The sequence below is a fragment of the Mercenaria mercenaria genome, chromosome 6, assembly GCF_021730395.1.
Source record: "Mercenaria mercenaria strain notata chromosome 6, MADL_Memer_1, whole genome shotgun sequence".
NCBI classification, from domain to species: domain Eukaryota; kingdom Metazoa; phylum Mollusca; class Bivalvia; order Venerida; family Veneridae; genus Mercenaria; species Mercenaria mercenaria.
The window spans coordinates 21,503,430-21,528,212 of NC_069366.1; the positions used below are offsets into that span (position 1 = coordinate 21,503,430).

At 35.8% G+C, this 24,783-nt stretch overlaps 1 protein-coding gene across 4 annotated transcripts in view; it reads left to right on the plus strand.

Annotated features, from left to right (window-relative positions):
* The window catches only part of LOC123550626 (uncharacterized), a 173,820-nt gene that overhangs the window by 24,902 nt on the left and 124,135 nt on the right, over positions 1-24,783 (plus strand). For 2 of the 4 annotated variants that reach the window (XM_053545361.1, XM_053545363.1), the window contains exon 1: positions 22,904-23,080. The exons of the other annotated variants lie outside the window; for them this stretch is intronic. The gene's annotated coding sequence lies outside the window, so the exon portion shown is untranslated. Of the gene's footprint in view, positions 1-22,903; positions 23,081-24,783 lie in introns of those variants that run through there. 4 annotated transcript variants of the gene reach the window in all.

Genomic DNA, 24,783 nt, shown 5'->3' on the forward strand with positions numbered 1-24,783 from the left:
CAAGAAGATTCACAAAAAAAAATCATTTTCTTGCCAGCACGATTCAACTTTGTTTTCATTTTTCTCCTTTCATTTCCGGTGCAGGTAGCAGACTGGGCTACAGCTATTTTACGGACCCAATTCCACATAATAAAACCAATAAGAAAATTTAGATAAATATAATTTCGTATTTGTCAGCGACTCATTAGTAATTTTTCTATCAACTAGAATTTATTATTCATACAACAGCTATACCACTTTCCTCGTTTATAATCGGTGAATTGAGCAACCTGTGTTATATGATTGTATTCGTAAACCAAATGCAGTGCCACACAATAAACTAAATAATATTTTGACACAGTCTACTTTCGCTTTTGAATATCCGGTAATCGGCGTCATAATCTAGTCAAAACTTTTTTCTTTTTTTTTTGTTTACTGGTATTTTTATTTATTGAGAAGGTCGTGTTGTTGATACTAGTCATTTTACTCATTTTTAATTGAATAAATTTGAAAAAAAAAACAAAAACAGTATGATTCGTCATGTTTTTGTTCATTAAATAACTGGTACAATATATCGCAGTATATTGCAATATCCACATACAATATTGCAATATATCGCAATTCCAGTTTTCGTGGCAATACCCACCCCTAGAAATAGAGGTTAGGGGCCTACAGTATTACCCCTGTCTGTGTGACTGTGCATGTGCGCAGCAGTCTGATTATGAGTATGTATTATCTGTGCACAAAATTTGTGTCAGGCCTGTGACGTTATTGTGCATTGTTGGATTTTGAAATAACTTTGCACAAATAACCACCATAACAGGGGTCACGCTGTCGATCGCCACTTGAGCCATTTGCGACAAAAAATTAAATGTGGCTCCGAAATTTTCTAATTGGCGAAAATGGCCCGAAGCTATATCTGTCTGCAAAACTACGAATATTGCCAGTTTTACGAACCAAAAGGTGTGAAAAATCGATAATCTGTGTTGACACAACATCCGTTATTAAAAGGGAGGGAGCCAATTTGCAATTATTTTATTTGATCAGGCAGTTAATTGGCGTTAATTAGATTATTGAATAACAAACTGGATAATAATTTTATAATCATCATTTTTTGCACTTGATACGATTTTATGAGCAGTCGGCCGTTAGACAAATTTTGTATGATTGCCGAGTGTTAGTTTGGGCAAAAACAAATAAAAATGCTTTAGACAAGCAGAAATTGTAAGTATTGTATAGATATGATGATAGAAAAGCAATAAAACATAGGTATTTTATCAAATATTTAATTCCAACTTACGTTTTCCGAATTTGTCACCCGTTTTCGCGACCGTGATTTTCGGATATTTCTGTCATTTCTGACGAGATTTTTTAGTGCAATCTTAATAAAAAGCCAATAAAAACTCTACATTTAAGAAAAATATGACAACTGTTGCAAAAGGAGCTCTTATTTTGAAGTATTTTTCGAGAACAAAACGGCATCGAACCCCACCCACTAGGGGCAATGTAGGCTATGTGCAAAATAAGACACTGTTTTTTTTTAAACAATTTTTTTTCTTTTTTGACATCTTTATTTTAAATGTGATTTTCAGAATTTTTTTATTAAATGGCAGATGTTTATAAAAATGATAATTTTAGAAATTAACACAAATTGATTTTCTAAATAGCTTTTTAAAGGGTTACTAAGAAATATGTTATAACTACATTAATTTCTTGAGTAGTATGAGTACTTTGGTACATATAATGTAGTCCTTCAAGAACGTCAATGCTATGCGCTTCGCCGTTGTTGGCCTCATAATTTTATCTTCGGAAAAAGCAGTGGCTCAGAGAAAAAAATTCCCAGTGTGATCCCTGCATAACAAGACTGTGTGTCTTGCTTTAGAAATTTACCCCTACCTTAAAGGTCAAGGTCACACTAAGAGGTCAAAGATTTAAGGTCATATTTTCTTCTGTTCTATGAATTTGCATATATTGATATTCAAATAACTTGGCACAAACACTCACCATAACAAGATGATGTGCTGTGCTCAAGACCTATAGTCCTACCACAAAGGTCGAGGTCACAGAGGTCAGAGGTTTCAGAAGTTGAAATCCCCACAAAATATAGCTTTTCTGTCCAAAACCAAGAAATTACACATCCGCAAAATTTAAGTTGTTATTTTTGTAATCAAGTTTGTATTCTGACACTGTTTTGTTTGCAGGGGATAATTTATGAAGCTATTGAAATTTTATATAATTGTGTCCCTTTGTATTGCAGACCAGATGACTATTATTCAGTTAAACAAAGGTTTGGCAAATGGGAACTTTTGAGGTTATCACATATGTTTGGTCAATCTGTTGATTATTCAAAAATACCTTTTCTATCAGTATTAGTATAGCTACTGTAACAGTAAGTCTACAAAGTCTGTTGTTTTTTTTAAATCAATAGACAGACTGACTACATGTTGGGGCAAGAACTCTGATACCAGGTCTGTGCTTTGAGGTCATACAAGGTTCAATTGCCACATGTTGTAATGTAAATATTAGTTATTATTTGATATTGACCAACTGGGCTGGCTTTCATATCTGAATTTGTTGTGTATTCATTATTGACCTGGACAAACAAACAAGTGTCTAGCCATCTGATAGTCTGATGGATTTCATATCTCATTGAATACTGTTCTCATTGACTGATATTAGAGATAAAGATGTAAAATCATACATAAGGATGTTGTGTCAATTATAATTATGTCAATGAAATATCTGTAAGGTCCTGTGACCTTGAGCTTTCTTTTGTTACATCTGGTAATTAACCATAGCTATAGCTGGGTGGCTATGATTTAAGTAAATCCATCATTTCGTCTTAAGGCTGAGGCTTAAATGGCCATTACTTGTATAAATGGGACAATTGGCTTTTTTTATACGCCCAAAGGGACGTATTATGTTATACCTTCGGTGTCTGTCTGTCTGTCCGTCTGTCTGCCTGTTAGCAATTTCGTGTTCGCTCTGTAACTCTTGAACCCCTTGAAGGATTTCAAAGAAACTTGACACAAATGTTCACCACATCGGGACGACATGCTGAGCGCATGTTTGGATGGCTTACTTCAAGGTCAAGGTCACACATAGGGGTCAATAGTCATATGAGTGTGTTTCGTGTCTGCTCTGTAATGCTTGAACTGCTTAAAGGATTGTAAAGAAACTTGGCACAAATGTTCATCACATTGAGATGACATGCAGAGCGCATGTTCTGGATGTCTCACATCAATGTCAAGGTCACAGAGGTCAAAGGTCATTGCTCTGTAACTCTAACCCCTTGAAGTATTTCGAAGAAACTTGACACAAATGTTCACCACATCGAGACGATCTGCAGAGCACATGTTCTTATGGCTAGCTACAAGGTCATGGTCACACTTAAAGGTCAAAGTCATACCTTCGGGTGTGTATTGCTCCACATTGCGGTGCTCTTGTTAGCAGTTGCACTGACCCACCTGCTTTCACATTTTCCTCTGTTGTTAAACTCAAGTATATTCAAAATGCAGCACAGAGCATAGCTTATAATGTGTTAGGCAAATTGAATGGTCCAGTTTAGCAGTGTTATGACCAATGATTTACCAGTGAGAGTTGTGAATATTGGCAGAGTCTGGGCCATAGTTTTTTCAGACAAAACTTACATAGAAAGTGCACAAGAATAAAATCTTGGTCAAGGACTTAAACCGCTAACAATTTTATGAAAGAGCATTATACCATTTTATCTTACATTTTTGTTTGACGCAATTTAGGTGCAAAACAAAAAAGTCTAGAGATTTTCTTTCAGAATGGACCTAGATTTTAGACTGGTTTCATACGCTAGATTTGAAATTTAAATGAAGGTTAAACAAAGAATGTACCATATTCTAGGAGTTTGTCTACAATATTTCCAGAGTTATTGCCCTTCAATCAGTCAAATTGCAAAAATCAGTCGCTATAAAGATATTTTGTCTTACTAATTCAGAAGATGTCAGTATCAATTTTCAGTCAAGGTAGATAACAAGCCAGTTTCAGTCAGCAGCTTCCGAGTTATTCCTCTTGAATTAAGTCAGAAGTGCTCTCATTGTCATGCTTATGCATATAAATTCTAAACCAAGATAGATAATTGGCCATTTCAGAGTTATGACCCTTAAATTGGTCAAATTTGAGGAAATTGATGGCATCCACTTGGGAATTTCAGTATTTTCCATTTAACTAATCCAGCTTTATGTTAATGCAAGTAAATAAGCTGTGTCAGACCAGTATAACTAATGCTGTAATTAAAGTCTTGGTCAAATTTGATAACCAATCTGTTAATTTAAACCAATTTTTCTAGAGTTATGACTCTTGTGAAGTTTCCAGTTTTAGATCTTTAACTTCTGAGAAATTTATTTTGGTATTGTGGTATTTAGTCAATCCACAAACTTGGTAATAGAAATTAGTTTAAAATTTCAAAACCAGAGAAAGAGCCGGTTTAGGCATTATAAATTGGCTAATTCTGTTACAACAAAATGAAATAATTTTAACCTTTAGCATGCTAGATAAATTGTCGTCTGCTGGAAATGTCGTCTGCTAAAATTGTAAAGTTCATTCAATTTGCTCCAAAATTGGAAGAAATATTGTCAGAGTAGCAAACAGCTTGGAACCTGATCAGACGCCGATTTAATCGGCGTCTGATCTGGTTCCAAGCTGTTTGCAAAGGCTGTTAAATTCGCCTGCAGCAGGCTAAGGGTTAAACAATCAATTGCATTCAGGTGAATGTAAGCCAGGTATTTATAGTATCATAACTTGTACTGGGTTCATACTTCACAGACTGTACAGTGTGCAGAAACATCCAGTGAGTAAGCAGTTACAAGAAATGCGTATAAAAAGGGCATTTTGTCCAAATATGGTAATATGCATATCAAAATGTACTTGTTAAAGACTGTTTTAAATGCTATATTTCATGCTCAAGATAGCTCTAAAGATTTACTGCCTTAATGTTTATACAACAAACGTTGTTCCTTTTGTGGGAAACTGTTTTTTATGGATTTTGCAGTCCACCTTATCAAGGGAATTCAATCTGGAGAAGTTTATTTGTTTCTTTTTGAAACTTTATATTTATGATCCCATGTCCTATTGAACAAGCTGTTTTGGTCAAGACCAATATATGTTATGCCTACAAATTAAATAGATTCAAAGTATATCTTTGATAACAATGTATTTCCATCTGTTCCCTAGATAATTTGAGCATCTAATGAGTTTTCTCCTGTTATTTCCATCACAACTCATTTTATATGATGGATTGGTCTTCAGTTATGGCTGGAACATGCAATTTTAAAACTTTGAACCAGTCTCTAAAGGAATTGGCTGCAGTTATAATCGACAATGAGTCATTCAGCAGAAAAACAGTAACAGGCCGCTTATGGTTAAGCAATGATCTATGCTGACTGCACTTTTCTCCGATTATGGCTTTAGGAATGGCGGGCACATTTCTGATGCTATGATAGACATAACAGGAAGAGGAATAGTAAGTTTTTTTTATTCGAAAAGGACTTTACCATTTTTAAGTCAGAATTTATATAATTGTGAAAAAGACTACCATATATAGAAAAAGAGGTCATTTAAAAATGGGGCTGTTTAGAACTCCTAACAAACATCATCCTTCTATGTAAAACCAACTTTCGTTTTCGAATTCTTCATATAAGGAAGCCATCCAGCTGTATTATGGAACATCGGTGGTTCTACCCAGGTACCCACGTAATTCGTGATGAAATAATACACGGAGGGGTCTTCCTCAACCATCAAAGCTGGAAAGTTGCCATATGACCTATAATTGTGTAGGTGCGACATTAAACCCAACAAAACAAAACAAACAAACTTTCGTTTTCGATCTGCCTCAAAAATTGACAAAAAAACTGGGTTGACTTTTTTCAAACTCGGGACCGGCAGACCCGGGAGCTCATTAAAGGATCCATGGGTTAGACCGAGCGAATTTAAATTGGCCAAGGGCTTAGCTTAATTGAGCCCAGTTGGTCATCTTGGATCAAAAGCTTAAGCCTTGAATACCTTGTTGACATTTTTGAGGCAACATTTTCTGCCTGCATGATCATAATAAAACTTTATTAACATGTTGGTCTCCACGAAATCTAGGTCAAGTTCTAAATTGGGTTACCTGAGCTTTTGAAACTAGGTCACTAGGTCAAATCATAGAAAAAAACTTGTTAACACTCTGGAGGCCAGAATTTCTACTTGTATGAGCTTCATAAAAGTTTTTAAAAAACTACTCTTTATGAAATCTTCAACTGGGCTTAGATGTAAGATTTTTCTGAAAGATTATTCACTTGCCCAAAAGACGGCCAACCATTCATAAAGAAATATTTTTTTGAGAAAAAAAAAGTATGGACCTGGAAGTAATCCATAAATTATGTCAAAATGCTCATAAAGACCTTTCTAATGGCTCATTGTCACAGGGGCGAAAAAAAATTCAAAATGACTTTTTTGCATTTTTTTCTAAGAAAACATTATAGTTGTAACATATTTAAGTGTATTATAATGGCTCATGGACCCATACTATATCCTAGGTATGTTACTGCCACCTGTGATGTTCCTAGCATTGGACTGGCACACATTTCAATATCTTTCTGTTAGCAATTTTAATCAAACTCTATATAGTAGGAAAAAATTTGATCAGAAGTTCAGAAATTACGGGAGGTCAATGACCTCAAAATTTAAGCAATTAAAGATACTACAAATAACACTTAACTGTATTATTGTCTGGACCTATAAGTTTCCGCCTTTTGGTTACGCCAGAGGTCAGGCAGAGTTTACAAACTAGTAACCTTGAATAACCTAAGTATAGCTCAGTGAGAAAAAAGCAAGTGGATCATGCAATAGTGTCTAGTCTTGTTAATCAATAAGTGATGTTGCTCAGTTTAGAGTGCCTTTGTCCCAGTTTGGTAACCTAAGTTTCAACTTTTACCTTTGACCTCCCAGTAATGTACAGGTTTCTGTTTTTTTAAGCATTACAAAAAACACAATTCTGAGGGAAAGAATTGTTATTTTTGTTTTTAGGATAATATATAGAAGTAAACAATAATCAGGTATGATTTCTTTTTTTATATAATGTTTATTATTTAAAGACAATTGTGTGTGAAATTATTATGTTCCCCCCTTACTGGCTGCATTCCTAGGGCTGGGGAACACGCCTGGAAAAGAATATCAAAAGAGCCGAACCAGATTTAAGAGTGCCTGGAAGAGCAGGCGATGTGAGCTATCAATGGAGGCTTCTTTTATTTTGCACACAATTTTATGAAATGTTTCTTGAAACTTAGCACTCAGGGGCCTCAATGACTGAGTGGTTAAGTTTGCTGACTCCAAATTACTTGCTCCTCATTGCTGTGGGTTTGAACCCTTGCTTTTGGTGTTAAGGCATCTAGCTGGCTAAGCCTGCATTGATGGGTATTTGTCAAAAATAATAGTGATAAAAAATGGGGGATCTTTTAGCCAAATTTTTTTTCACCTGTAACAATAATGCTGGTTCTTTAAAAACTCGGAATATTCACTCCCATAGAGTATGTGACCCTAAATACAGCATCGGAAATCTTGGAACTTTACTTTACATTTACTGCTTGATTAATATGAAAACTTAATAAGTCATATTGGTGGGTGTTAAATAAATATAGGTCTGATTCATCTGAGGTCAAAAACTAGTCACTCAGAGTCAAGTCAACTTGGCACAATTGTTTTATTTGGCACAAATGTTTGTCTCAGTGAGACAGACTTTCGTGTGCAACTCCCAGTCCTTTTGACAGCTGGCGGGCTCGACATGTTGCCCTTGGGCATCTAGTCTACCTAACTTGCATGAAACCTGGTTAGAGTGTTTGTCTTTGAGGAATCTGAATAAAGTTAAAAAACTGGGTCATCATTTCAAAAACAAGATCACACTCTATAGAGGTACCACATATTTAACCTAATCTGCATGAGATTTGGTCAGAAGGCCAAGAAGGGTGAGAATATAATAGAACCATTTACTTTAGACAACTCTTTAACTTTTTGAATAGCTTTTTGTCTTTTATGTCATAATTTTTGTCACAAAACTTGGCAATCAAAACCTGAAGTATTGTAAAATTTGCTAAGGTTGACCTTAATTTTGGGAATGGATATTTTCTCTAGTACTTAGAGCTTGTTTATTCAATCCAGCTTGCATCCATATACCATACGGTAATGTGAAAATCAATGCGGGTGTCTGGCATAGCTGGGATCTTCTCTCAAAATACATTAATTGTGGTAAGGTCTCAGACAGAAGGCAAATTTATGCTATAATTAGTTCTTTTTGTGAGTTTTTTCTCTTGGTTGACAAGGCAGTGTTTGAGATCTGAGAAATATATGTGATGAATGTAAATGTTAGTGGCCAGAGTCTGCAGTCTGCTCTAAGAACGATGACGTTTTTAGTTTGACTTTTTTGGGTAGATCTAGCTGTTGGACTCGTCTGTTCGCCGGCATCCTGATTTGGTTAAGTTTTCGTATATAAGCTGGTATCTCGGTAACCACTTGTGGGAATGGATTGAAACTTCATACACTTATTAACTGTGATTAACTGACTTACTTTGCACAGGTTCCATAACTCTGCTTTGTATTTTTACAAAATTATGCCCCTTTTCCCACTTCCGTATTCATTCAGTTGACAAGGCTGCTGCATAGTCGAGCATAATGCTGTCCTCCAACAGTTCCTGTTTGACAACCTTTACTTTTATTTCACATTAGTAAGAGGTACTGTAGATGATATTGTCACAGTCAGTAAAGCAGTAGGAAGTGTAATATAGACTGCCTCAATGTTATTCAATGGTCAAAACAACCAAATTAAGTATTCCAGCTAGGTATCCAGAATGCTAGATCGAGATATTCTGTTTTTGTCGAGCCCGCTTGTGGAAGCGAAGACATAGTTGTCCAAATGGCTGTTTGATGTATGTGCGTGCGTCCGTGCGTGCGTCCATCCGGAATTGTTTGTCCGGACCATAACTTTGACATGCATGGAGCAATCTTGTTTATATTTCGCATGAATGTTAACCTCAGTGAGATGGAATGTCATGTGCAAACCGCAGTTCCTATCTGAAAGGTCAAGGTCACACTTGGAGGTCAAAGGTTAAATTCAATAATGACTTTGTCCGGAGCATTTCTTCTTCATTCATGGAGGGATTTTGATGTAACTTGGCACAAATGTTCACAACCATGTGAGGGAGTGTCTTGCGCAAGAACCAGAACCCTAGGTCTAAGGTCAAGGTCACACTTAGAGGTCAAAGGTCAGATACAAGAATGACTTTGTCCGGAGCATTTCTTTTTCATGCATGGAGGGATTTTGATGTAACTTGGCACAATTGTTCACCGTCATGAGACGGTGTGTCATGTGCAAGAACCTGGAATTACTTCCCTTTGTTGTTACTATAAATAGCTTATATTGTAACTTTTTTTATTACTGGTCATAGGGAAATATCAAGACCACTTTTCTGAAGTACAATATGCATGTTACATCCAATTTTGACCTATCTCTACTGGTAATGATTTTTGTGTGGACTTAGATTTTTTAAAGATTTACTTCCCTTTGTTGTCACTTAAAATAACATATATTGTAACTTTTTGCAATTATTTTTTATTTGGCATAAATGTTTGCCTCAATGAGACAGGGTGTCATGTGCAACTCCTAATCCTTTTGACAGCTGGCGGGCTCGACATGTTGCCAGTAGACATCTAGTATATTAGAAGCTCCTCTAGTGCAAGCAGTCAGCGAACACAAGTAAGCGTAACATACAGCCTTTGGTCAATTTCATATAACCATTAGTAAATCTATGGTTAGCCACCACCATTGTTGATCATGTTTACTTTCCAAGTCATAAAATATTCTGGTTTCAGCCAGTTGAAAATGCTGGTCCCAGAGGCATACAAAGGGAAAAAAGAAGTTTTTTCTTACTGTTTTATGTAAAAAAAAAAACAAATTTCAGAGGATGTGACTGTTCGTATGGGCGACAGAAAGTCGTTTTTAAAAAACTAAAATTTATTGTTTAGAAGTTGTTACAGGAAATCACATCTTAAGAATGTCCAGATTTGAATAGGCTGCAATCAACTATCAAGCCTAGATTTCCTGTCTCGAAATGCTTGCAGCAAGCCAGTCGGGACAACAAATGGACAGAAGTCATGCTTTTTAACCTCTGTTGTCTATCTTTGTTACAAGGTTTGGAATTACAAAAGTTTTTAAAATTTTTGAAATAGTTTTTAAATGCTTTAAATTTTCTCTTGCCTTTCTTTAGATCCTGTTTTAAACTCAGGTAGATGTTCATGAACATGCATGATCTATCTAGGAAGTGTATATTAAACTGATTCTTTCACTTTTCATGACCATAAGTGTCATGTACATGGTTGCATGTCTTACTAATAATGTATTTAAGGTGGCTAATCAGATTGTCTATGTATTTAAAGGTGAGATTTGATGGAAAAATCAGATTTTGATCAAGTGATGGATTTGATGGAAAGTTTAACACTGTGTCCGATTTTTGCTGGAAGTATTTTTAAAATTCGATTTTGCCCAACATAGATAGAGTTATTTTAACAATTATGTATAAATGTAATTAACATACTTTGCCTCAGGAAAGATATGAATATAAGAACTGTAATGTATTATATTTGTCAAAAATTACCATTAATAAATATAATATTTATATTTAGCCAGATTTTATTAGAAATGCAAGATTGTAAACTTAATATTACCTCACTTTACCTATCTTAAATTTGGTTGTGATTTGAAATCAATGAATTATAAAGATATACACACTATTTTAAAACTTACTTTTTTGTTCAGATTATTTAAATATCTCAATATCTATCAAATGCAAATCTAAAACTAGAAATTATATTGAAATCATATGAAATAGTCAACTTTTTGAATACTTTTATATTAAAGGGGAGTAATTACAAAATTTCATAAAAAAATTATAAAACATCCATTTCTAATAGGGATCTAACTGTATATAAATGGGTCTTTTTGGTCATTAAATAAATCTATAAAGAATACACTAAAAATGAGAAAATGCCATTGAATATTGCTTAAATGTGATTGTCAACCTTTAAAAAATGTATAGTGTGTACTTACTTAAATGCTTCAAAAATAAAATGTTTCTGTCAGTCTGACATCTTACATTGTAGCTGAACAGCTTTTCATCATTAGAATATCATTTTACGTAACTATACTGGATTGTTCGTATTATACAAAAAAAGAAAATGTTGAACTCGATTTCCTCATTCATGCACGGACCAGTATAATCCGTGTTTATAAAATCAAACCTTGCAGTCTGATTTTATAGACTTTGTTGTCAATACAAAAAGACGTTGAAAAAAATTGAAATTTATTCAGTTTTCTTTCTTTTTGATATGCCTAGAATTCTACCAGATTTACGTGAACATGCCATTGGCATGCTTAATTCTGGTATGGTGACGAATGAGGTTGCTAGGGTTGTTGGCAGTCCGCCCACTTAGCTCAGTAGGGAGAGCATTGGTCTACGGATCACGGGGTCGTGAGTTCGATTCCAGGGCGGAGCAAATGTTCTCTGTGACGATTTGGTCAAAGACATTGTGTCTGAAATCATTCGTCCTCCACCTCTGATAATTCATGTGGGGAAGTTAGCAGTTACTTGGGGAGAACAGGTTTGTATTGGTACAGAATCCAGGAACACTGGTTAGGTTAACTGCCCGCCGTTACATTACTGAAATACCATTGAAAAATGATGTTAAACCCAACACAAACGAACAAAAAAGGGTTGTTGGCAGTTCTAGCCGTGCTATTTGAAAATTGGTAGGCAATGTTTTCAAGCAACAGGGTGTACAGAAGATTTACAACGTAGTGGACGTCCACGTGTCATGACACCTGGGTAAAACCACTATATCATGACCACCCACCTATCTTTTTCGAACTGCCTCTGCCACTGCTGTTAACACCCCTGGTATACATAACGACCGAATATCTGACCAAACTGTATGCAATCGTCTGCGCGAGGGTGGTCTACATGGACGTCGTTCTTATGTTGGCTGTGTTATGGCACGGCGTAATAAGTGTTAATTGGGCACGTACACGCCATCGCAGGTTAAGGCAACAATGGAATAGCGTTCTCTTCTCCGAGTCGAGATTTTCCATTCATCAAAGTGATGGCAAGGTTCGAGTATACCTAAGAGATAATGAACATTATGTACAACATTACGTCGACTGCTGTGTACTTTAACAAGATCGTTTTTTAGGGTGGAGGTTCTGTCTTGGTCTTGTTAGGCAATTTACGCATGGTTATCGCACACCTCTCGTCGTGATCGGTGGGAATTTGAATGCTATCAAGATGAGATTCTTACGAGGCAGGTCATCTCACTATTTCAGAATAATGCCAGTATCACTCTGTTTCAACAGGATAAATGCCACAAGCCCAGTACAGCTAGAGATACTGTTAATTTTCTCAGGATGAATAACATTGCATTCATTAATGACTGGCAGCCAAACGCCCAGATCAGAATATGACTGGCAGCCAAACGACCAGATCAGAATCCCAACGAACACCTGTGAGATAATGACACTAGACCAGGGTGTTAGACGTCGCCCTGTTCTACCGTTGAATGTCAGTTAACTAACACAAGCCTTGATTCAGGAGTGGAACAACATTCCACAGGCCGAAATCAAAACGCCTGTCGGTTCTATGCGCTAACGATGCTAGGCAGTCCTTCATGCTTAAGGTAGCCTTACCCGGTATTAATGACATTGTGATTTTGGGTGTACGGCCCTAGAGTATTATAATCAACCATTTCATCAGTTTTCTGTAAAATTTAATGTAAAGCGGTAAAATTTTCCTCTCAAACTCTTGCAATACCGATAAAAATAATTTAACCCTTTTTTTAGCTCACCTGTCACAAAGTGACAAGGTGAGCTTTTGTGATCGCGCGGTGTCCGTCGTCCGTCGTCCGTCCGTGCGTCCGTCCGTCCGTAAACTTTTGCTTGTGACCATTCTAGAGGTCACATTTTTCATGGGATCTTTATGAAAGTTGGTCAGAATGTTCACCTTGATGATATCTAGGTCAAGTTCGAAACTGGGTCACGTGCCGTCAAAAACTAGGTCAGTAGGTCTAAAAATAGAAAAACCTTGTGACCTCTCTAGAGGCCATAATTTTCAATGGATCTTCATGAAAATTGGTCAGAATGTTCATCTTGATGATATCTAGGTCAAGTTCGAAACTCGGTCACGTGCGGTCAAAATCTAGGTCAGTAGGTCTAAAAATAGAAAAACCTTGTGACCTCTCTAGAGGCCATATATTTCAAAAGATCTTCATGAAAGTTGGTCAGAACGTTCACCTTGATGATATCTAGGTCAAGTTCGAAACTGGGTCACGTGCCTTCAAAAACTAGGTCAGTAGGTCAAATAATAGAAAAACCTTGTGACCTCTCTAAAGGCCATATTTTTCATGGGATCTGTGTGAAAGTTGGTCTGAATGTTCATCTTGATGATATCTAGGTCGAGTTCGAAACTGGGTCACGTGCGGTCAAAAACTAGGTCAGTAGGTCAAATAATAAAAAAACCTTGTGACCTCTCTAGAGGCCATATATTTCATGAAATCTTCATGAAAATTTGTCAGAATGTTTACCTTGATGATATCTAAGTCAAGTTCGAAAATGGGTCACATGCCATCAAAAATTAGGTCAGTAGGTCAAATAATAGAAAAACCTTGTGACCTAACTAGAGGCCATATTTTCCATGGGATCTGTATGAAAGTTGGTCTGAATGTTCATCTTGATAATATCTAGGTCAAGTTTGAAACTGGGTCACGTGCCATCAAAAACTAGGTCAGTAGGTCAAATAATAGAAAAACCTTGTGACCTCTCTAAAGGCCATATTTTTCAAAGGATCTTCATGAAAGTTGGTCTGAATGTTCATCTTGATGATATCTAGGTCAAATTCGAAACAGGATCATGTGCGGTCAAAAACTAGGTCAGTAGGTCTAAAAATAGAAAAACCTTGTGACCTCTCTAGAGGCCATACTTGTGAATGGATCTCCATAAAAATTGGTCAGAATGTTCACCTTGATGATATCTAAGTCAAATTCGAAAGTGGGTCACGTGCCATCAAAAAGTAGGTCAGTAGGTCAAATAATGAAAAAACGCTGTGACCTCTCTAGAGGCCATATTTTTCATGGGATCTGTATGAAAGTTGGTCTGAATGTTTATCTTGATGATATCTAGGTCAAGTTCAAAACTGGGTCACATGAGCTCAAAAACTAGGTCACTATGTCAAATAATAGAAAAAACGATGTCATACTCAAAACTGGATCATGTGGGAAGAGGTGAGCGATTCAGGACCATCATGGTCCTCTTGTTCATATTTAGTATATCTGCACTTAAAACACAACAGAAGTTACTTATTTTGTTGAGTATATAAATCAATACTGTCAAGTTTTTGAATTTCATGAGCATGAATTACCATGATTCAGGTCAAAACAGCTGTGTCATAAAGTCTCGCATTTTGTTTTGTATTGCCCCTCAGTCAGACGGTCAGTCAGTGAGTCAGTCTGTCCAGCTTTTGAAACTTTTGATGGGATTTCAACAAAACTTTTTGGGGATGCTTGATATCACGGTTTTGTTTGCAGATCTTTGGTATTTTGGGTTGAAATGCATCTAAATAATTAATAAAGGGAGGTAATTTAATAATAATGATATGATTAGATAATGCAATAAAGCAATATGGGGAGACATTTGCTTTCACTAAAAGCAATCTCTAGTATGGATATAAATTCATGAATTTCGTCTTCGCAGTTAAATTGAATATAAATGTTATTTGTTTATTGGGATAGACGCACCCACGAAATCCATGAGACTTATTGCTATACACATGTTAATGGTTTCTCAGTACTTGTTTCTTCAGAACTAGTAGTGGACCTGAGATGTATATATATATATATATATATATATATATACACCACAGAGTAAGAGAGAAAATTGCCTCGCATGGGAATATCACTAGTCGAGTTTTGAAGAAATAAGTTGTGTGGTCTTACTTTTGCTAATATATTAAAGGACACATTAACTTTAGGTGATACATGCGCCGTGTTTAATAACAGAATGTTAAATTACAAAAATGTATGATTGGTGCCCTGCTTTAAAGGCACAAATGCATTTTATATGCGTTAGTGTTTATGCAGGGAGAAACACTGCTCCTGCTTCCTAAGTGCTTACTTGTAATACTGTCTAGACATATTAACTATGGGGATTTCATTTGATGCAAATCCTGTCTAATAATGTCTTGATAACAATGTTCTGAATCAATAGTGAGTAATTTATGTGGGTGCGACTGCTCAGAAGTCACATCTAAAATCCAGGCGTTCTATAGGTCTGAGAGAGAGGTGACATTAAAATGAATTTTGTTTGTTTTGTTTGCTACTAGATAAATACTTGCTGTGTACAAATAAGTTGGTTTTTTGTTCCTTAACCCTTAGCCTGCTGGCGGCAGATGATTCTGCCTTTGCGACCAGTGCAGACCAAGATCAGCCTGCACATCCGTGCAGTCTGATCATGGTCTACACTGTTCGCTATTCAGTCAGTACATTTTCAGTGAAAACCCCTTTGAGTAATAAGTGGTACTGTCCAAATTGAAAGATGGACCAGTCCATTATAGAAATATAGCAGGGTAAGGGTTAAGACCTACCTGCACTTGGTGTATGTGTCTGCCATGGGTAGAATATACGTTTTTTTTGGTTAGGTTTCATAAACCAGTGCTTTGTTCGTTGTTCCTGAGAATGTGAATAATATGGCACCTCAAGTGAAAATCTTTGGTCTGATATTCTTACTTATACCATGTATACATCATTATTGACTTTCAAATGGAATTATGTTTTGCAGTAACTGAGTGCAACAAAGAGAAGGCAATAACTATTCAACAGGGGGTTATATACAGGCAAAACTGTAGGTTTACCATTACATTTTGTATGGAACTTTTTTGAAAAGGGTTCCCAAAGGGATCCCTAGTTTTTATATGCTCATGAAACAGGTGGTATCATGTGATCACCTGTGGCTAGCGGAGCGGTGTCCACTAAAGTTGTCCACTGTTTGTATTGCATAGTTCTAATCTGATGTCAGACTTCAGGAAAGTTAGAAAAAATGGCAGGACATTTGGTCCAGCAATGCCTAAAAATCTGCCAGACCGAAAAAAATATGCCGGACTGAAGAAATTGTCAGTGTACTGCATATGTTGCTTTTCTCCATCATATTCAAGCCAGGTGTGATTTTTAGTCCATTTCTCGTTAAATGTTCGGTCAACCCTCTTATTTTCATACATTTGTTTCCTTTCACTACGATTGCTGGGCGTTAATTTACATTTCGTTCCCGGTTATGCCCCGGCATAATATGTAAGTGACGCCATTTTGATATATTGTCCGAGATGTTGCAGTTCTCGAGGTACGATAAATGCCGGTCAGTCAGATCGCATCCGGATTAAGAAACCGCGGACCGGATCAAAATTTCCCGGTCATGTCCGTCGGACCGACGACTTTCCGGAAGTCTGGATGTTCACCAAACCTGGTCACAGTGTTTATGGGCATGATATCTCAGCCCTTGAAATAGCCAAAATAGTGGCTTTTTTGTTTGTGGTGCTCATAGCTCTAAAAGTAATGAATCCTTTATATAAAATATTAGTTGAGGCTATACCCTCTTAAGACTGCAAACATTTGAATTATTGCCCCTTATTTGTGACAAATATACCAGTGTAGGCGGCACACCCTGTGTCCTGCAGACACATTCTAGTTTTTAGCTCACCTGTCACATAGTGACAAGGGACAAGGTGAGCTTTTGTGATTGCCATTCTTTCGTCGTCCGACCTTTGATCTCATCCGTCCACAATTTCTTGTGAACACGATAGAGACGTGTACCACATTTCGCAATTGATTTTGATCAAACTTGCACACAACTTGTATTGGCACACAAATTGGCTGTTACAAAGTGGCAAGTATCTTGTTAGTTTCATATTATAAAAAGATAGGATAATGAATGTCAAAAAAATGGAACAGGATGTTTGTATAATTGTATAAATTGATATGAAAATTTGCAAGAAGACTTCTTTTGATTAATAATTGATGAAAAAGCAGTCTCCATTGACGTCAAGGTAATTAATGTTTTCTTCTGTTACAGTGTTTTTGTTTGTTAATGCTACCTTGAAGTTTAATTATTTTGCAAAACTCAAATTCAGTCCAGTGTTTTAGCAGCAAAATGAAATAATTAAACCATTCATTTTGCAGGACTGTTTGTTTCTTTCTGAAACTTGAGCCCTAGTGCATCGCCTACGTGCAGTAGTCCTGATACAAAACAAAATTGCACTGTGACAATTATTTTGGAAATATTAACAAAACATTTTTTAATAGCTCGACTTCTTGAAGAAAAATTGCACTCGCCCCAGCATCAGCATTCAGGTTAAAGTTTTTGATAAAGTCAAATATCTCTGTTACTATCAAAGCTATTGACTTGAAACTTAAAATAGTTATTACATATCAAAGTCCGGTCTACACCAGGAGAAACATTATCCCCATAACTCTGATTTGAATTTTGACAGAGTAATGTCCCTTTTTAACTTAGAATATTTTGGCTAAAGTTTTTGATAAAGTCAAATACGGTATCTCTGTTACTGTCAAAGTTTTTGATTTGAAACTTAAAATGGTTATTTACTTTTTAACTTAGAATTTTTTGGTTGAAGTTTTATAAAGTTTTTACTGGCAAAGCTCGTGAGAGTCGAGCAATGAGAAAAGTCGAGTGCACTATCTTATGGACAGCTCTTGTTTTTACATAATTCAGCTTCTATATGTTTTCAGCAACTATAGCACCCCATATAATATAATGATTGTATCATTGTTACATGCAGGAAATATCAGAACTTCTAAGCCTTGTCATTTTGACTAGGGAGCAGTGTGATCACTCACCATTATGTGCATGGTCATTCTGCCTTAATCATTTTCTTTCATTAAGATATATCCTCTTAACAATGTAATAGAAGTTAAATATAATTAAACTTAATTGGCACAAGGTCTTCTTTCAATGTTGTTAAAACTTCCCTGCTACAGTAGATATTGTTATTTTTGTATTGAAAACATCTTCAGGTGACATTGTTTATAATAAACAGAATCCGGGATGTCCTACTTTCAAAATATTTTCACAGAAATGTTTCAGCTTACCAACTTAGAGCCATCCCGACTTGTCAAAAAAAAAAATGGCTGCTGAGGGTGGGGAGGAGCTTTCCCAGTTTGGCTCTTTGGAAAACCTGTCTGAATTTTATTTTTGAAGTAATTTTGCAGGTTTGTTTCTTAGATGATTCTTACCAAAACTGCTACTTGTTCTACGTAATTAGCAATCTGGGGACATCAGCTAGTCACTGCCCACTTTATGCTCACGGCTGAACCAAAGGTTTGTGTTGTGTAAGTGGATGGTCTGGCATCTATCTATCCTAGTGACATCATTAACTTGAATATCTTCTCTGAATCTACTGGTCAGAATTACACCAAGCTTGACCTGTAGCATTCATGTATATGCGATTTCGCTATATGTTATGTAGCAATTGCTGTGGATCGTGTTAGAATTGTGGTTCAGACAAAAAGTAAGCAGTTTTACTAAAAGGTGTACACTAAATTCAGCTTTTGTCTACTTTGCATAATCATACTTTTGTGAAATACAAGAATGTATATTTTAAATGAAAATGTAGACATTGCAAATGTCAGTGTTACGACATTATATAATTATGCAAAATGTTAATGTATACCTGTATATATGTATATACAATAGATATAGAAAATATACGGAGTTACCCAATAGGGGCCTCAAACAAAAAAAAACAACAAAAAACAAGGTCGCTAGGTCAAACCATAGAAAAACCTTCTTAGCACTCTAGAGGCCACATTTTCTACTTGATCTTCTTAAAACTTTGTCAGAACGTTTGCCTGTATGAAATCTAGGTCAAGCTTAAAACTGGAATATCTAGGTCAAAATTAGTTCACTGGCTTAAATCATAGAAAGACATTATTGGGTAACTCTCAAAAAGCCACATTTTCTACCTGATCTTGGTTCAAATGTTTGTCTGTTTAAAATCTAGCATAAATGTGTAACTGGGTCACCTAGGGGAAAGCACTAGGGCATCAGGTCAAATCATAGAAAAACCTTGTTAACACTGTAGAGGGCACTTTTTAAAATTGATCATCATAAATCTTTGTCAGAATGTTTGTGGTGTATGGAATCCAGGTCAAGCTTAAAAGAAGGGTACCGGAGGTCAAAACCGTACTTTATGTCAGTAGGTCAAATCTTTGAAAAACTTGATATGTTCTACCTGATTTACATAAAACGTTTGTCTCTCTGTAATCTAGGCCAAATTAGATTCTAGGATATCTGGTGTAAGAACTTGGTCAGGTGAGAGAATACAGGGCCTTCAGGGCCCTCTTGTTTTACTCCATAATTATTATCAATGGAAGTTTCAATTAGTGAATTAAACAGCTGATGTAAACGGTCCTGCTTACTTGAATCACTTGCCCCTCACTATTTTGAGCTGGAATCTTCTGTTGGATTGAAGAATTCTTTATCCAGCCCATAATGGCTCTATCCAAGCCCATGCCAGGTGAAAGAATGATCTGGATCTTCATGCCACCATTTAAAGCTGGAAAAGCCGTCTTATTAATCATGTGAAGACCCAAAAAAAAGACACCTATTGAAGGTTATTGAGTGATTGAATAAAAGCGTTATAAGCAGTTTACTGCCTAAAAGCATTATGCAGTGTAAAATCCCAAATGGTGCACGACTTCTCCAGTGTAAAATTGGTCATGAGATAATAATCCTGTTTGGTACTAATAATTATATGCATTGTTTAGCAGAGAAACCCAATAGGGACTGGCAATCTTTAAGATTATTTTTATCTATACTTGATCACGCAAATTTGTCATTATGACATCCAGTGTTTTAGTATTGGTGTTCAAATTCTATGAAAAAGATATTTCAGAAGCCAGTGTGCAGTTTTGTTGAAAATTTAAGAGGTTTTAATTTCATACTCGGGTTTTCAGTTAATGGGATACACAGGTAAAATTGGGGACGAAAAAGTAAAATCCTTTAAATCTTTGTAGAAACGATGCTTCTCACATTTTGCTGGCATGCATAGTTAAAATGGATGGATTGTTTCTGTCTTTGACGATGTGGATGCACACGTTTAATGCTTTTGCTAACCCGACTGACGTATGCCATGTTAGAATGAACACCTAAAAATTGCTATAAAATGTAACATTTCACTTTCCTTTTTTTGATATTACCTATTTTTAACACAGACAATTCAGATATTTTGATGTTGACGATCAAATTCTTGAAAGGATGATATAATTATTGTCCCAATAAATCGTAGACACTTGGAATAAATATTTTTTATTGACGTTGGATTGCAATTATTTTACACACACAAATAATGTACTCAGCCTTAACTTTCAAGAAACTAGAAATTATTTTTATAAAAAAAACCCCAAATTTTTTAAGGTTTTATTGAGGATTCCGATACTTGTGAGTGGCACAACTCGGCGTCCTTCCGCGTCCCCACCTTGGTTAAAGTTTTTTTACACTTTTATCTTCATATCTGTGTAATTACTTGATGGATTTGATTCAAACTTAAAATAGTTATTCCTCATCATCACCCACATCATCTGACATAAGGGCCATAACTCTGGAACCAACATTTTATGATTTATCCCCCCTTTTCACTTAGATTTTCAGGTTAAAGTTTTGATGCACTTTCACTCTATCTTTGTTATTACTGAATAATTTGATTCAAAGTTAAAACATTGTTCAACATCATCACCCACATCATATGACACAAGGTGCATAAATCTGGCACCAATTTGTCATGAATTATTCCCCCTTTTTACTTAGAATTTCAGGTTAAAGTTTTGATGTACTTTCACTATCTCTTTTATTACTGAATGGATTTGATTCAAACTTAAAATAATAATTCAGCATCATCACTCACATCATACGACACAAGGTGCATAACTCTTGCACTAATTTTTCATGAATTATGCCCCCTTTACTTAGAATTTAAGGTTAATTTTGATGCATTTTCACTATATCTCTTTCATTACTGAATGGATTTGATTCAAACTTAAAATATTTGTTCAGCATCATCACCCACATCATTTGACACAAGGTGCATAAAACTGGCACCAAGTTTTCATGAATTATGCCCCCTTTACTTAGAATTTAAGGTTAATTTTGATGCATTTTCACTATATCTCAGTTATTTCTAAATGCATTGGATTCAAACTTGAAGTATTTGTTCCATATCATCACCCACATCATATGACACAAGGTGCTTAACTCTTGCACCAATATTTTATTAATGATGCCCCCTTTTTGCTTAGAATTATACTTATATGGTGTTTTGATACACTTTATCTTTATCTTTACCTCTCTTTAATATCTTCATCCACCATTGAAGTCATTAAACACTCCAGTGACAGCTCCAGTTTCCTCAGATGTGCCCAGTTTCACTATCCAGCACCGAAATAGTCGAGCACGCTGTCTCCTGTGACAGCTCTTGTTTATAAATACTGCAAACATTTTATAAGTTAATTTTAAGCCTCTAAAATAGCACATTTCATCTGATGGCTAAACCATACAGCCATATAATTGAGCTGCGCCATGAGAAAACCAACATAGTGCTTTTGCGACCAGCATGGATCCAGACCAGCCTGCGCATCTGTGCAGTCTGGTCAGGATCCATTCTGTTCGCTTTCAAACCCTGTTGCAATTAGAGAAACCGTTAGCGGACAGCATGGATCCTGACCAGACTGCGCAGATGCGCAGGCTGGTCTGGATCCATGCTGGTCGCAAATGCACTATGTTGGTTTTCTCATGGTGGCAATAAAAAATGTCAATATGGAAACATCATCCTGCTGGAGTTACTTCCACTGAATAATGAAGAAAACTTAAATATGAGAATTGTGACAGAACAAACATTATAGACTAAAGGACGGGAGCCAGTCTAAGTCAATAATTCCACTTAACATTCATACCCAGTATGTATGTCAGTAAAAATCTGTCCGATTTCTTACAGCCAAATTTCAAATAAGAAACATCATTTGTTGTTGAACAGTATTTGTTTCATACACACGCAATTCCTAGAAATGGCGAGGTCAGTAGATGATGCAGGGAGGTGGTTTGAGAAAGCGTGAATATTACGCTACATGTGGTTGACGGTAAAGACGTTACGACATGTGCCAGATGCTGCTATGTATGTTCCACTTTCACTTTATTCTGATACACTGAATGATACAATGAATTGATGTCAGTTATTTTCTTTGGGATGTGTAGGAATTTTAGGACAGCCTAAGAAACTGACTGCTGTATTTGAAGTAGGTACTGTTGTATGCAGTAAACAATCACATATAAATATGTACAAATGAACCAGTTACATTTTGATTTTATAGCACTGAAGAAGCCGCTGGTATCAAAAGACTTTGTGTAAAGATATTGTTTTGATGGTACACAACTATGTTCAACAGCTCCTCTCCTTACTGAAGAGCTGTAGGGTTTAGTATCTGTGTGGTAATATCACTCAATCCGCTTACCCAGGCTAGGGTTTTTAAAATGGTACACCAGCAAACTACTTTAATACTGCCTATATTAATTTTCTACTTTGTACAGGTTTTACACCATATGAATATCATGCATAAACATAAGAAATTTAAGTGAGATTAAACCACTCAAGGCAACCACAGACTGGACTAGGGGCCTGCTTATGGCAATTTGAACCCACTGCCTCTAGCACCCATAACTTCCTATACAAAGCATGTAGTCTTTATACTGGGTGATATATGAGTGTATATTGGAGGTGGTTATATACGGTTTGGCATGTAAGTTGCAATTGTGCACACTGTGGTTGTGTATTGTCTGGTGGACTGTGTGTGTATTTTCCCAATACACACTATGCTTGTAGTAATTCTGACAGTGTAGTGTGAGAGTGTGTGTGTTTAAACTTATTCTACATGGCTTTATAAGATGTTAGTGCAAAAAAAATACTTCTCTTTGTCTGGATCTTATGTTTTATTTTGAAACTTAAAGGTAAGCTTTAATTGTGAACCTGTTTAAATACCATAAACCTTCTAAATAGATTAAGGTGCATGAGTTTTAATCTGACAGATCAGGTATTATACTGCCTGGATAAATAGCATACTCTTCACTAGGTCACAAATCATCATGTCAGTACAGTACGTCTGGGTCATTTTGCTAATTCTCCATTAAAATTTACTTTTGTCAGTTTTATAAATAAACTCATTTCCTCCAAAGCAGCCAGGTTTTTTAACTAGAATACTCCCAGCATTTGAAGGTTATTGGAATTTGAAATCATCACATAATTTTAGGGAATAATTACTGGTGTGCATTAATTCTGCAATTTTCCACTTCCAAGTTACTGAAAATATCTATATGCACAGCATGTGCATTAAAATTTGATCTTTATTTGAAATTTATTTTGTCTGGTCTTTAAAATCATAGTTTTTATAAAGGTATGTCTATATACTGAAGTTGATATTTATATTACCATATATTTCCTTATTAAAGCCCATAGGGTTGTTACATTTTGCAAAAGTGGGGGAGGGGTAAATTGAGGTAATAAAGTTAATATGAACTATGAAATATTAAGAATTACAGCACTCGGGGCTTTCAATAGGATTTCAAAAACACGAGTCCTGGACTCAATTCCTGTGAAAAATAGGAGTCCTATGGCAAAAAGTTGGGAGTCCAACTGGAAAATACAGGATTCATATAACAATTCACTGGTCCTCGCCCTAGCTGCAAATTAAAAAAGAACAGTTTGATTCGAATTAACTTACTTTATTCATATTATACAATATAAAATATATCAGTATTTCATGATATGTTAAACTTGGTTGTTTTTTAATAATAAATACTAAGATGAAACACTCTGAACATGCTGAAAACACAGGATCTACATGTCTACTTGTTGCAAATATAAGACATTTATATTCATCATACAACAAAGTAACAACTTATGAAAGTCTGTGTTAATGTTTCCATGTTTTTTGACACTTTTGCACTTCTGTCCGTCAGCTTTTCGTTTAATTCCATTTGTCTTAGAGTTTGACACTTGGGCATTATTTTCATTGGCCTTTCATTTCAGTCCAAGAAAAGAATCTAAAGTTCCAGACATATTCTCAGATAGAGAGTAGTTGTAAAACTGACAGTACCGAAAACAGTTCATTTAAGAAATCAGTTTCCATAATTATCACAGAACTGCAAACTGCAACAATTATTTGCGTTGTTAAAATCATGTTTGCATACATGTCTGTAAAAGACAAAACAACAATTTTTGCACTATGCCTGCTTCAAACACAGCCCGACTCATTAACCTCACGTTAATCGTAATAATCACACATAACAATTGCATCCAATCTTCTCATTAAAACTGTACTCCTTCAATTAACATGTATATATACAGTCTTTATTGGTCAAGTTACTCAACAACCTGCAATTTACATGTACACTTTCATCAAGCCGCCTGTCACCTCACCCATCAAACTCATTATTTTAAAATCATGCGTCCTGATTGGCCTACGGCAAAATTAAGTGCTGCCCCGTTACTATGACGGTCCACAAAGGTGTTGATGCGACATATTGACTTTAGCCTTGTATATTTCTTGTTTACTCTCAGTGTTTGACTCGAAAATAGTAGGCTTACAAAGGGAATTCACGCACAGACTCGCCATGCATCCCAGATAAAAAGTATGCATCCAAGTACGCGAAAT